This window comes from Delphinapterus leucas, chromosome 13 (assembly GCF_059928025.1).
Source record: "Delphinapterus leucas isolate spDelLeu-1000000601 "Yukka" chromosome 13, BTC_Dleu_Yukka2, whole genome shotgun sequence".
In the NCBI taxonomy this organism is placed as follows: domain Eukaryota; kingdom Metazoa; phylum Chordata; class Mammalia; order Artiodactyla; family Monodontidae; genus Delphinapterus; species Delphinapterus leucas.
The window spans coordinates 49,069,395-49,081,865 of record NC_143141.1 but is presented as its reverse complement, the minus strand read 5'-3'; positions in this window follow the sequence as shown (position 1 = coordinate 49,081,865).

Here is a 12,471-nt window from a genome sequence, read left to right as displayed (position 1 = left end):
TGATATTTCCCTCTGGATACATTCTCTTCATTTATTAGTTGGAATATTTGAATATTCCCTCTAGTGGTAGAATTCATATAGGACAGACAGGGTAAATGCCTGAGTCTTCACCATGATTTAAGCTGGTCCTTCTAAGCATGATCCATAACCCAAAAAAGCATAAATTGAAGAAAAAAGGTAAAACGATCCACCGAAGCTCAGGACTTTTTCTCACCATTGAGAGTCATGGTGAAATCATTCACTTCCCACTTCCCAACACTGACCACTGATGAAATTACCCTTTTTGAAATTTAAAGATGTCCCGTCTTTGGCTGGTGGACGTCCCTTCAAGTTGGCTTCTGAGTCCTTTTGATATCCCCTTCCTCCTTACCTGGCATGACGCACTGTCCCAGGCTCATCCAGTACATGTCTTGCCCCCGGACCTGCAGTCAGAGATTCCTCTAAGAAAACCTGGTTTCTTTTAGTGTAAAATGGTATTTTGAAAACGATAATTTGTGTGCTAGCAATGCTCGTTGCTACTGGGTTGGTCCGCGTTTTCTAGGCCTATCAGTAGATAGAGCTAAGAAAAAAATAACTCGAATTCAGGATTGTAGAGGTTTTTCCTGTATTACGTCCTAATCATTTTCACTCAGGATCATGGCTTTCAAGGGTACAGGAGCCATAGAATTAGAATATCCTATAATTACTCATGTGCTTTATCCCAAATTACATGCATCAACTCAGAATACCAATAATACCACCACCAATATAATTGCTGAGAACAGTTTTTATTTTTTTAATTAAACTTTTAAATTTTGTGACCATTGTAGATTCACTCGGGGTTGTAAGAAGTAATTCGGTACCCTTTACCCAGTTTCCCCCAGTGGTGTCATCTTGCAAAACTATAGCACAGTGTCACATCCAGAATATTTGATACACTCAAGATACAGAACATGTCCATCACCACAAAGATCCTTCCTGCTGCCCTTTTATGTAGCCAGCCCCACCGCCTTCAATCTCTTCCAACCCCCAGTCTGTTTTCCATCGCTATAAATTTGTCATTTCAAGAATGATGTATAAATGGAATCACCCAGGATGTAATCTTTTAGGATTGGCCGTTTTTTCACTCGGCATACTTCTCTGGAGATTTATCCAGGTTATTGTGTGTATTGTATGTATCCATACCTTTTTTTTATTGCTGAGTGCTATTAAATGGGGTGGATATACCACCATTTGCTTAATCATTCACTTACTGAAGGACATCTGGATAATTTCTAGTTTTTGGGGCTGTTACAAATAGAGCTGCTGTAAACATTTATGTGTGGCTTTTTTTTGTTTTTTTTTTGCGGTACGCGGGCCTGTCACTGTTGTGGCCTCTCCCGTTGCAGAGCACAGGCTCCGGACGCGCAGGCTCAGCGGCCATGGCTCACAGGCCCAGCCGCTCCGCGGCATGTGGGATCTTCCCGGACCGGGGCACGAACCCGTGTCCCCTGCATCGGCAGGCGGACTCTCAACCACTGCGCCACCGGGGAAGCCCTATGTGTGGTTTTTTGTGTGAGCATACACCTTCATTTCTCTGGGATAAAAATTTTTGCCCAGGAGTGCTGAGAACAATTTTTTTAAAACATTTTGTATGTGGTTTCTCCGTTCTCCCCTTTACCCCACGTATAGGTCGTTTTATTGTATCTAAAATGTCTGAGCAAGTAGTTCTGCTCTCTCCCTCTGAACCCTCGTGTAGTCCTAGTTCTACAAATAATTGTTATATTTAATGCTCACCCCCGATCCATATGTGGGTGTTCCCTAGTCATTTTGGCTGTCTGAAGCTCGTTCCATTTGTGTGGTTTACGTGTATATATACGTTTTTTAATTAGTTTCTCTATCTTTCCACGACCCCCCTCCCCCCAGCAACCTTCCTTATTTTGGGCCAGTTTGCTAGGTCAAGCGCTTAATGTGAAGTGCTCTTCTGTTACTTTCATAACTGAGTAAAGACTTCCCAAGGGAGAAATAAATGTGAACTTCAAAGTTTTTCAAAGGTTAAAGAATGCAGGCCACCCTAGAAAAATAAGTTTTTCAACTCGTTAAAAAAAAAAATTCCCAATTGGCCTGACTTTGAGAAAGAATGTCATATCCTGTTTGGAGCTCTGTATGTTTTTGTAAAAGGCTCTCCTTCTAAAAGGAGGGATTCAGGAAGTGGAATTGGAGGGACCTACTCTCTCCCATTACTTTAAATTAGGAGTCAAGACGTGAGAAACTGATGCTTCTCTCCTATGCTGTTCAGGGAATTTTCACTCAAGCTGAGGGTGTGCCACCGACACAAGACTCACATGAACTGGGGTGATTTAGGGGGTTGGTGACAGTGGGTAGAATTATTTGTAGAATTCAGATTTTTCTGAGGTAGCACCTCATTTGTCTCTTTGCTCTGCAGAGGAGCTTGGAAGACCAGCATCCTCAGAAACACCCCAGTTTTCTAATCCCCAAACGTGGGGTTTGTCGCCTGAGCTGCCCTGGTTGTCAGTGTTCGCTTCAAACTCACGTTAATTGCTGGAGGGGCAGGGACACAGCAGGGCTCCCTCCGCTTTGCCCCCTGCCCTGCTCCCCACACACAGCTATCCCGCAGGGCTCCACATCTGGGCCCCAGCACAAGTTTCCACTCGTGCCTTCCAATGTTTATCACACTCTGGGGACCCACTGTGTCTGGGAGTGGGAATGGAGGAGGCGGAACATTAGTGGAGTTTCCTGGAACTGCTGCTTTAAAGGGAAAGGGAATTTTCTCTTCCCTAAGCCCACAGGGCCTTTCTCCAGGGGTGGGGCATCCTGCCTTCCGGAGCCTGGGCCTTTCTCCAGGGAGCTGAGGAAGCCTTGGCTTACAGCCCTCTCCCTGCAGGATCTGCTCCATTCGGTCACCATTTGAGTTTCCCTGTCACGGAGGATGATTTCCAGTGTTGCTGTTCCTCCAGCTTTGGTTTTGTGAGGGAGACAATCTCTCAAAGTTTTAATCTCCCACCCAGGGCCGCCATCCTAGGGATGGGTGCCAGGGCCGCAGCTAAAAAGGCCTTGAAGAGTGTGTGTCTGCCCCTGTGTTTGCAGGTGTGCTGGCGGGCCCTTTCCTGCTGCCATCTGTTCCATGCGTCTGTCACATCTCTCCCCTGGGCTTTCCTGGGTACCTGATCTGAGTGCTGTATCTGGCTTGCCTGGCCTTTGCTCTTCTGGGGAAGAGCGTGGGCTCTGAGCCCAGACTGGTTACTGTGCAGCCAAGTGACGAATATTCCCTCATCACCTTGGCAAAGCACCTACTAAGTGCCGGCTCTAGTGGAGCTTCAGTATGCTATACTCCATACCATGGGCTTTATCAGAGGCTGAGTCATCTTTTCTTTACAAGGGGTTTGAAGGAATGAGTCTGCTCCCACTGCCAGGTGGAGGCTCTCTGTGGTTTTTTTTTTTCCAAAGATGATCTTATTAGAGTGCTTCCCAATTCAATAACAAAAACTCCACTTCCCAGTGCAGTGAATAACAGACTTTGTCAGCTCATACAACTAAAACGTCCTGGGGTAGAACCAGTCCATGGGTTGATCTGCTCCAGAAATTCTCCCATCTTCTCAGGACTGCAGGTGATATCTCTGTATTCTGTCAACCCCACCCTCTTCCATGGGTCAGTTTTGGCCTCAGCCTGGCTTCCCTCCTGGGGATGGGGACTGCCAGCACCTCCAAGGCCATGTCCTTGTTCACGTCTAGGAGGAGGGAGAGGGCTCCTCTTCCCCCAAACATAGAACAAAGCCCTGAGTTTCACTCTGGAAGGATTCATTTAGGTTTTGCACCATCCCTGAACCACACCTACTGCAAGAGACATCACTCAGGCAACCAGGGTGCCTTCCTGGTATCCAAACCACCGGCCATTACAGTGGACATGGGTGGGATGGGCCCCCATTGTCCATTACGACGTAAGATTGAGAAAGCCACATCAATGAATAACAACCTCAAGGGGTGGCTTGGGTGAGGGGGGTGGAGGAGGTTGATGGAGATTATGTGTGAGTGTCGGGGTGCTAAAGCCCCCACTTTCTTCCTGGTTCCTCAAATGTTGCATATCTCACCATGAGAGTGCTGGCCCCCAAAGAGGGGTGGGGTTTGGGAAAAGGGGGAGCTTCTCTGAAAGCTACTTTTTCTTTTAAAAAAGGAGGAACATTTTTTTTTTTCTTAGATTCCATATATATGTGTTAGCATACGGTATTTGTCTTTCTCTTTCTGACTTACTTCACTCTGTATGACAGACTCTAAGTCCATCCACCTCACTACAAATAACTCAATTTTGTTTCTTTTTATGGCTGAGTAATATTCCATTGTATATATAAAAAAGAATGTCATGAAGAACCTAGGGGTAAGATGGGAATAAAGACACAGACCTACTAGAGAATGGACTTGAGGATGTGGGGAGGGGGAAGGGTAAGCTGTGACAAAGCGAGAGAGTGGCATGGACATATATACACTACCAAACGTAAGGTAGATAGCTAGTGTGGGAAGCAGCCGCATAGCACAGGGAGATCAGCTCGGTGTTTTGTGACCGCCTGGAGGGGTGGGATAGGGAGGGTGGGAGGGAGGGAGACGCAAGAGGGAAGAGATATGGGAACATATGTATATGTATAACTGATTCAGTTTGTTATAAAGCAGAAACTAGCACACCACTGTAAAGCAATTATACTCCAATAAATATGTAAAAAAAAAAAAAAAAAGGAGGAACAACAGTTCTAGAAAAAACCTCTTGGAATGAGGCCTGAAGCTCCCGGCATTTAAAGCACATGCTAATGTATCCAAGCTTGCCCCCTGACTGCACGGAGGGCCCTGGGCTTTCCCTCCAAGGTGCTTGTTTGGGATGCACCTGGCTTCAGAGAACAGATGCCGGTTAATGAGTCCGAAGAGGCACTAAGGGTCTAGTCCTGCTTGCTCGCATCTGCAGGGTTCCCTTCTCCAGCAGTCAGTGGGGGGTTACTTCAGACATTGGTACAGCTCAGCAGGGAAAGGAGCTGATGTTGGGATGCTGTAAATTTATGCATTAACCAAATGCTTGGCTAAATAACTGGATTTATTTTTCTTTTGAAGTAAAGCCCTCACCTTTGAAGGTGATAATTATCTGTTTCTCTGGGGAGTGCCGAGTGCCTGAGTTGGTGGTTGGAACCTCATTTGGTCGAAAGACAATCTGTGAGGGTCTGCACGCTGTCCCTGGGGGCCCTACACCATGAGGGAGCTGCTCCCTTGCCACTCAGCACCGTATTTCTTACAAAATCTCTCGTCACTGACAGGAGGTAGAAGTACCCAGAATATGAATGACTCAAAAGGCCAAGGGTGTCCCATGTGACCAGGCTGGGATGCTGAGGCAGGGTTCAGGGGAAGCCATTCGCTTGGGTCAGTGGTCTGGGTGGAAGAGGCTGCACTGGTCTTTGGAAAAGAAGGGGAGGCAGAAATCCTTGGCATTCCTCAGTTAGGAGGGGGAGGATTTAAATTCCATAGCAGAACAGTTTGCAAAGATGAACCTGTCGGCACATTATCTTTTTAATTGTGACACTTGGCATTTCCGTCATTTCTCTACCACAGCTGCTTCTCAGGGGAGCAGCCTGGCTGTGGGAACGTCACCACATGCCTCCCCTCGTGTCTCAGATCTTTGGGATGTGAGCTGGGAGAAGTGGAGGGCCCGCGTTCCACCCCAGGGCTGTCGTCATAGCTCTTGGGGCCCAACCAAGAGGAGTGCTATTTCTGCCCCAGCTGTGACCGGTGGCCAGTTTGCTGAGCTCTTACTGTATGCATCGGGTGCCACCACATCATTTCACACGTGCTAATTCGGCTAACCTCACAGTGACCCTGTGAAGTAGACACTTGCCACCGGGGTGTTGTTATAGCTGAGACCAGAACTGTCACTGTAGGGAACAGAAGACAGTGAGCCCCGCCCGAGCTAGGAGAAGCAAGCCCGCAGCGTCTCCGAGTGTCCTGAAGCTTTGACAAGTTCTAGCTGACGCCGTCACGGTCCCGGCCCCCCTGCCTCACCCCCATTCAGCTGTGTTACCTTCAGCTTCTAGAAAGGGTGTTGGTCCGGATCTCGCTGGCATCCTGCATGGCCAGCCCGGGCTCTGTGGAAGTGGGTGTGTGAGTGTGAACGTACCCCAGAGGAAAGGGAGAGGGTCTCTGCTGAGAAATGAGGAGCACAAGCTGGATCTGAATGTGCCAGAACCACTGGTTGTGTAACAGGGGTGGCGCAGGCGCACAGCCATTATCGCGGGACCCTGAGGGCTGCGGCTCCGCCCACGCTCAGCAAACAGTGCGGTCCTCACGGCAGAGAGCGCGGGTGGAAGCGGGTCTCGGCCTTCTCCCTGGGGCCCTCCGGGCCCTCCGGCCTCGAGGCTGGAAGGTGAGCCGGGGGGGCCCAGGGAGAGGCCGAGGGCTGTGTCCTGCAGAGCTCCAGACCCTTCGCCACGGCTGCACACTGGCCGGACTCAGGACGTGAAGTCCGAGGCCTAATGGCGGCAGCGGTCTCCATGGGTCGCGGTCCGCGGAGGCCTCAGCAGCGGGAGTATATGGACACTGGCATTAAGGTAACAGCTTCAACCAACTTCAGTCTCTCCCTTCAAGTGTCAAAAGTTGATATAGCTGGGCTTCCCTGGTGGCGCAGTGGTTGGGAGTCCGCCTGCCAATTCAGGGGACGTGGGTTCGTGCCCCGGTCCGGGAGGATCCCACATGCCGGGGAGCGGCTGGGCCCGTGAGCCATGGCCGCTGAGCCTGCGCGTCCGGAGCCTGTGCGCTGCAGCGGGAGAGGCCGCGGCGGTGAGAGGCCCGCGTACCGCAATAAAAAAAAAAAAGTTGATACAGCTTAGGTCAGTTGTTTACCCCTTGGAGGTGGCCAGAGGTCAGGGTTAAGTTGCAAGGACATTGCACGTCATTACTTCAGGTCCACCTCTGTGGTGCGGCTCTTCTCAAATAGGGGCAATTGTTGTGAGCTGGAAATTCACCTGTTTGCTATTTGCTACAACATGTATTCCTATTGATCCCATACAAATGATTCTCTCCAGTTTAAATGAAAAAGCCTGAGTGCCGGCTGGGTGCTGGGTGCCTGGCTCCCTCAGTGATGACAGCTGGGCAGGGTCTAGAGACAGGCTTACGAGGTGTGTACCCAGGCAGGTGATTAAAGGGGAGTATGGCCTGTGAAATGGCCCTACATGGAGGGAGTTCATGGCCCCAGAGAACTGCCGTTGGGAAGAACGAAGTCAGAGCTTGGTCAGCTCCACCTTTGTGGAGATGTTCTCTCTGGGGATTCATTGCCCTTTCCAGCTCTGGGTCTTGACCTTGGTCACCTGACAGCTTCAGGAACTTTACATTTTGGGAAACTGAGATTGGGTCTTTATCCCTTGCTCCCTAAAATCTTCTGGGGTCCTAATGCAAATTTTATCATTCCCAGCCCAACACATTTTAAGCCTGCATCAGTAATCTCTCTCACAAATACACAAATAGTTGTTTCATCTTACCACACACTTTGCCACATTTTATTGGGAATTGGTAGGTCAAAAGCTAAGAACATGTTTACAGATTTTACTTCATTTTCCCATTACTGCTTTCCAAACAATGCATCCGTTTATTTACTAGCTGTAAACAAAAGTAACCTTCTTGCCACAAAAACGATTGTTTTTATTTTTAGTAGGTATAATACAGCATCTCGAGCTTGCTTTGAGTTTCTTTGACTACCAGCTAGGGTAAACTTCCTCTCCTGAATTCGACAATTTCTTTTTCCTTTTGAATAAATTATCTGTGCATACCTGGTTCACTGAGGCTTCTGAGTCACAATCCACAGATACCAACTCTGGCTGATTAGGAAGAAACGGAACTTATTAAGGCTCCCAGCATCTCCAGGAGGGCCAGGGCCCCAGGCTTACAGTTTTTGCAGCCATGCGGGTGCATATAATTGGTAGACATGAGGCTATGGCTCTGTGCCCTCACTCACTGCAAGGGAGGTCAGGAAAAGGCATTCTAATTTTCTATTAGGGAGGGTTCTGCCTCAAGAGGCGATGGATTCCAACAATGTAGGAATGGGTTTAAAAAACTGAGTGGCAGGGGCTTCCCTGGGGGCGCAGCGGTTGAGAGCCCGCCTGCCGATGGAGGGAACACGGGTTCGTGCCCCGGTCCGGGAGGATCCCACATGCCGCGGAGCGGCTGGGCCCGTGAGCCATGGCCGCTGGGCCTGCGCGTCTGGAGCCTGTGCTCCGCAGTGGGAGAGGCCACAGCAGTGAGAGGCCCGCGTACCGCAAAAACAAACAAACAAACAAACAAAAAAACTGAGTGGCGGTGTGAGTTTCTCTTTGATGCCTTAACAAGTTACCATAAACTTGAGACTGAAAACAGTACAATCTTATTCTCTTAGAGTTCTGTAAGTTAGAAGTTGGACACGAGGGTCAGTGGGCTGAGATCAAGGTGTCAGCAGGGCTGCCTTTCTGGAGGCTCTAGAGAAGAATTTGTTTCCTTGCCTTTTCCAGCTTTTAGGGGAGCTGAACTCCTTGACTTGTGGCCCCTTCCTCCATCTTCAAAGCCAGCAACAGTGGACGCAAATCCTTCTCACGACACAGTATGAACATCTACATCTCTCTTCCATTTTTAAGGACCCCTGTGATGACATTGCACCCACCTGCATAATCCAGGATAATCTCGCTGTTTTAAGGTCAGTTCATTAGCAACCTTAATTCCTCTCTGTCGTGTAATGAATGTAACATATTCCTAGGTTCTGGGATTAGGATGTGGATATCTTTGTTGGGGGCATTATTCAGCAGAACAATGAAAAAGAGTGTCTGCTAGGTCAGCACGCATGTGGAACCTCAAAGACTGTTTGATTAGTCCTTAATTTCATATTTAATCAATGACATCTAACCCACAGATAGTCTACAGTATGGTGGAAATTTGGGGGTAGAACCTGAGGCCTGTTAAACTTATTTGCAAATTTGTCTTCACAAGCATACATTACACTTTTGTCCTGGGTATAAATAAAATAGCTCTCTTAGAAAATATAATAAAAATAATTTTACTTTTTCAATTTTTACACATTTATCTCAGTTTATATTTTTGATGAAAATATGTTCAAATTTTATATCCTTTCAATAAAATTATATTTTATTTTCAATCACTTAGATCATTACTATCAACAAATTATATGAAAATCTTGATTATAACATCAAAATTAGTAATTTTACTAAAACAGAAATGAGAAAAATATATTTTATGGAACAAATGTATACCTTATGAATTATATGTTTTCACTTTATTATTCATCTAAACATAGCCAGTCCATTAAAAGACTATCCAGATACAGAATAATACTTAAATTTAGTCATCTTGGATGTTTTTGCATGTTCTTGATATTATAAAAAACCAAGGCTTTGTGTGTATTTAAAAATTTTGTCCTTATGGAGGTATATTTATCAAGATAGGAGGATAAAGCATATTTTATCTATCAGTTTCCTAGACTGATTTAAAACTTTAAAAAATCATTTTCATGATATGTGACTTCCATCTGTACTTGTGCCCCAAGCCCTGCAGGTGTTAGTGGCAGAACTGTCTATTGATATAATCATGTGTGTTTTTTCTCCTTTAATTTGTTGGAAAATGAATTACAGCAGTGATATTATCTAGCCCAACTTGCATTCCTAAGATAAACTAGTCATGATGTATTATTTTGTTTGTTTTTACGTAGCTATATTTGGTTACTAAATTAGCTTTAGGATTTTTACAGTCATGTTCATGAGTGAGCCTGGCATCATTTTCCTTTCTTATACTGTCGCTTCATGTTTGTGGTGTCAGGGTTATGAGAGCTTCATAAATTGAGTTGGGATGTTGTTTCAAGCTTCATTATTAAGTCTATACAAGATTAGAATTTTTATTATCTTCCTGATGAATCGAAGTTTAGAAATTTTATGTAGTTACTATCTTTCTGTCTAGTAATGATTTTGCCTTAAACTTTATTTTGTCTGATATTATTTCATTTGGCTAGTAAAGAAATTTCATTTGGCTAATGTTTATTTTTCCATTCTTCCCTGACCCTCTCCCCCACCTAGTCTTTCTATTATTTTATGTTTTAGGCATGTCTCCTGTAACATTTACCTGGATTCTTAAAAATTTAGTCAGGTGATCTCTGTTTTTTAATCTCTTTATATTTATGTAACTACTCACATATTAGATTTATTTCTACCATCTTATTGTGTGCCTTGAAAACAAAACCTCTCTATGTGGCTATATTAGTCTGCTCAGGCTGCCATAACAAAATACCGCAGACTTGGTGGAGTAAACAATAGAAGTATATTTCTCATAGTTTTGGAGGCTAGAAGTCAGATCAAGGTGCTGGCAGATTCAGTTTCTGGTGAGGACTCTCTTCCTAGGCTGTAGATAGCCGCCATCTCGCTGTGTGTTCGTGTGACCTGTCAGTGTACACAGAGAGAAGCAGTTGGGAGGGGAACTCTCCCGTGTCTCTTCTTATAAGGACACTAATCCCGTTGGATCAGGATCCCACCTTTAATACTTACTTAGAGGCCTCATCTCCAAATACAGCCATATTGGGGGCTAGGGCTTCAACATATGAATTGGCGGGGGCAGGGGGACACATTTAGTCCGTAACAGTGGCATTCTACATAATCTCTCTATATTCCAGCTTTCAAATTCTTTCTTCTGTTGTATGCCCTGTCCCAAGAGATCTTACATTTTAATGGTGACACCCAGACAATTAACAATACAATGTATAATATTAGGTGCTCTTAAGTGCTGAAGAGAGATTAAAGAGGCGTATGTATTTGGTGGAGGCGTGGGGTGGGTTGCAGTTTAGGTAGGGAGTCCAGCGATGGTCTTACTGAGAAGATGACATTTGGGTAAATATCAGAGAAGGTAAGGAAATGAGTCATACAGCTAAATGAGGAAAAATTGTTCTAGAAAGAGGGAACAGCCAGGGCAGAGGTTTTGAGGACAAAATGTGCCTGGTTTGTTAGAGCAACAAAACAAGGCCAGAATGGCTGGAGAGAAGTGAGCAAGGGAAGGGTAGGAGGAAGAGGTTAGAGAGGTAGCAAGGGGCTAGACCATAGGCAAGATGCAATTAGTCTAACCCACCCATTTTGTAATCTAAACCATGTTTGTATTTCAGTAGGCCATGGTAAGGACTTTGGCTTTTACTCTGAGAGTGATGGGGAGTCGTGGAGGGTTCTGAGCAGAGAAGAGATTTGGTTTCATTTCGCAGCATAATTCTGGCTACTGGATGGAAAATCAACTTGGGAGGAGGTGAGAATGAGAAATGAGGCACAGACGTGGATCCTGCAGAGCACTGGCATTTAGTGAGGAGGATGAGGTGGGCTTTGAGGTGTTTCTCTTCATCTGAAGACATTTCAGTGTGTTGAAGGCTGAGAGAGTTGTCAGTGAGGGGAGACTGCTTAACTGCCTTGAAGTAGAAATGGAAGGGGCGGACCTTGGAAGGTTGAGGGCTCTGATAAATTTTGCCTCTTCCCAGCCATGGTCCAAGCCAACTGAGAAATAAGACGAGGTATTCTTTGGAGAAAGGCCAAAATATCAACTTTATTACTGGGTCAAGTCTAGGTTGGAGGAAGTGACTTTCATAGGGCAAATGAGCTTTTTTGAATTGAATCTGAGCATTAGACAGACATACCTGCCCAGTTACAGATGGTCCAGTGCTGGACCATCTCAGGCCTCCTCCAGTGAGGGCAGGACATTTGCTGTTAAGCCTACAGCTTGGTCAGGAGCAGAAAGTCTGAGCTCCAAGCAGGCAAGGAAGATTTCCAAGAGCAAAAGATGGAAGGGCTGAGCTGAGCTGAGCTGAGCTTGAATTCAGACAGAGAGCAAAAAACCATACTCATTTAGCTCCAGGAGGAGGTGGGTGCGTTTCCTCTTAGCATTACCCAGCTTTTCATTCTGTTGACCTCTCAGGTTTAATCACTGTTATGTATTCTATAATTTACTTTAAATTCTTCAGCATAGGCACTGTGGTCTAAGTATGCATGTTTGCTTTAATCTATACTCTGTATTCAGTTTTCCTAATTCAGGAATATATACTGCAAGGATCATTAAGCTGCTAAAAATGCTTCAGCTATCTTTATCTTGGACTAGCAATAGAGGCTCTGTTAATTAGACAAATGGATGTCATCAGTAAAATGAGAGGTATACAAGATGTCGGTTGGAAATTACAGACATTCACACTCTTACCTAAACAGGGTTTAAAATTTTAGTGATAATGGATAACCACCCATTGAATAACATCCTGTGAATTCATACTGAAATAAATAAATAAATAAATATTCTTTCTTATAATAGAAATTCAACAATAAAAATAAAAGAAACAATGGAATTAGAAACTCACCAATGTTGCCCAAAATAGTGGGTGAGTTTCATGATGAACCATATATTTATGTAGGCTCACAATGTCTTCCTGGATATTGTTTATTAATTATGAAGGGGGGAAGCAGTAACTTTATAATGAGG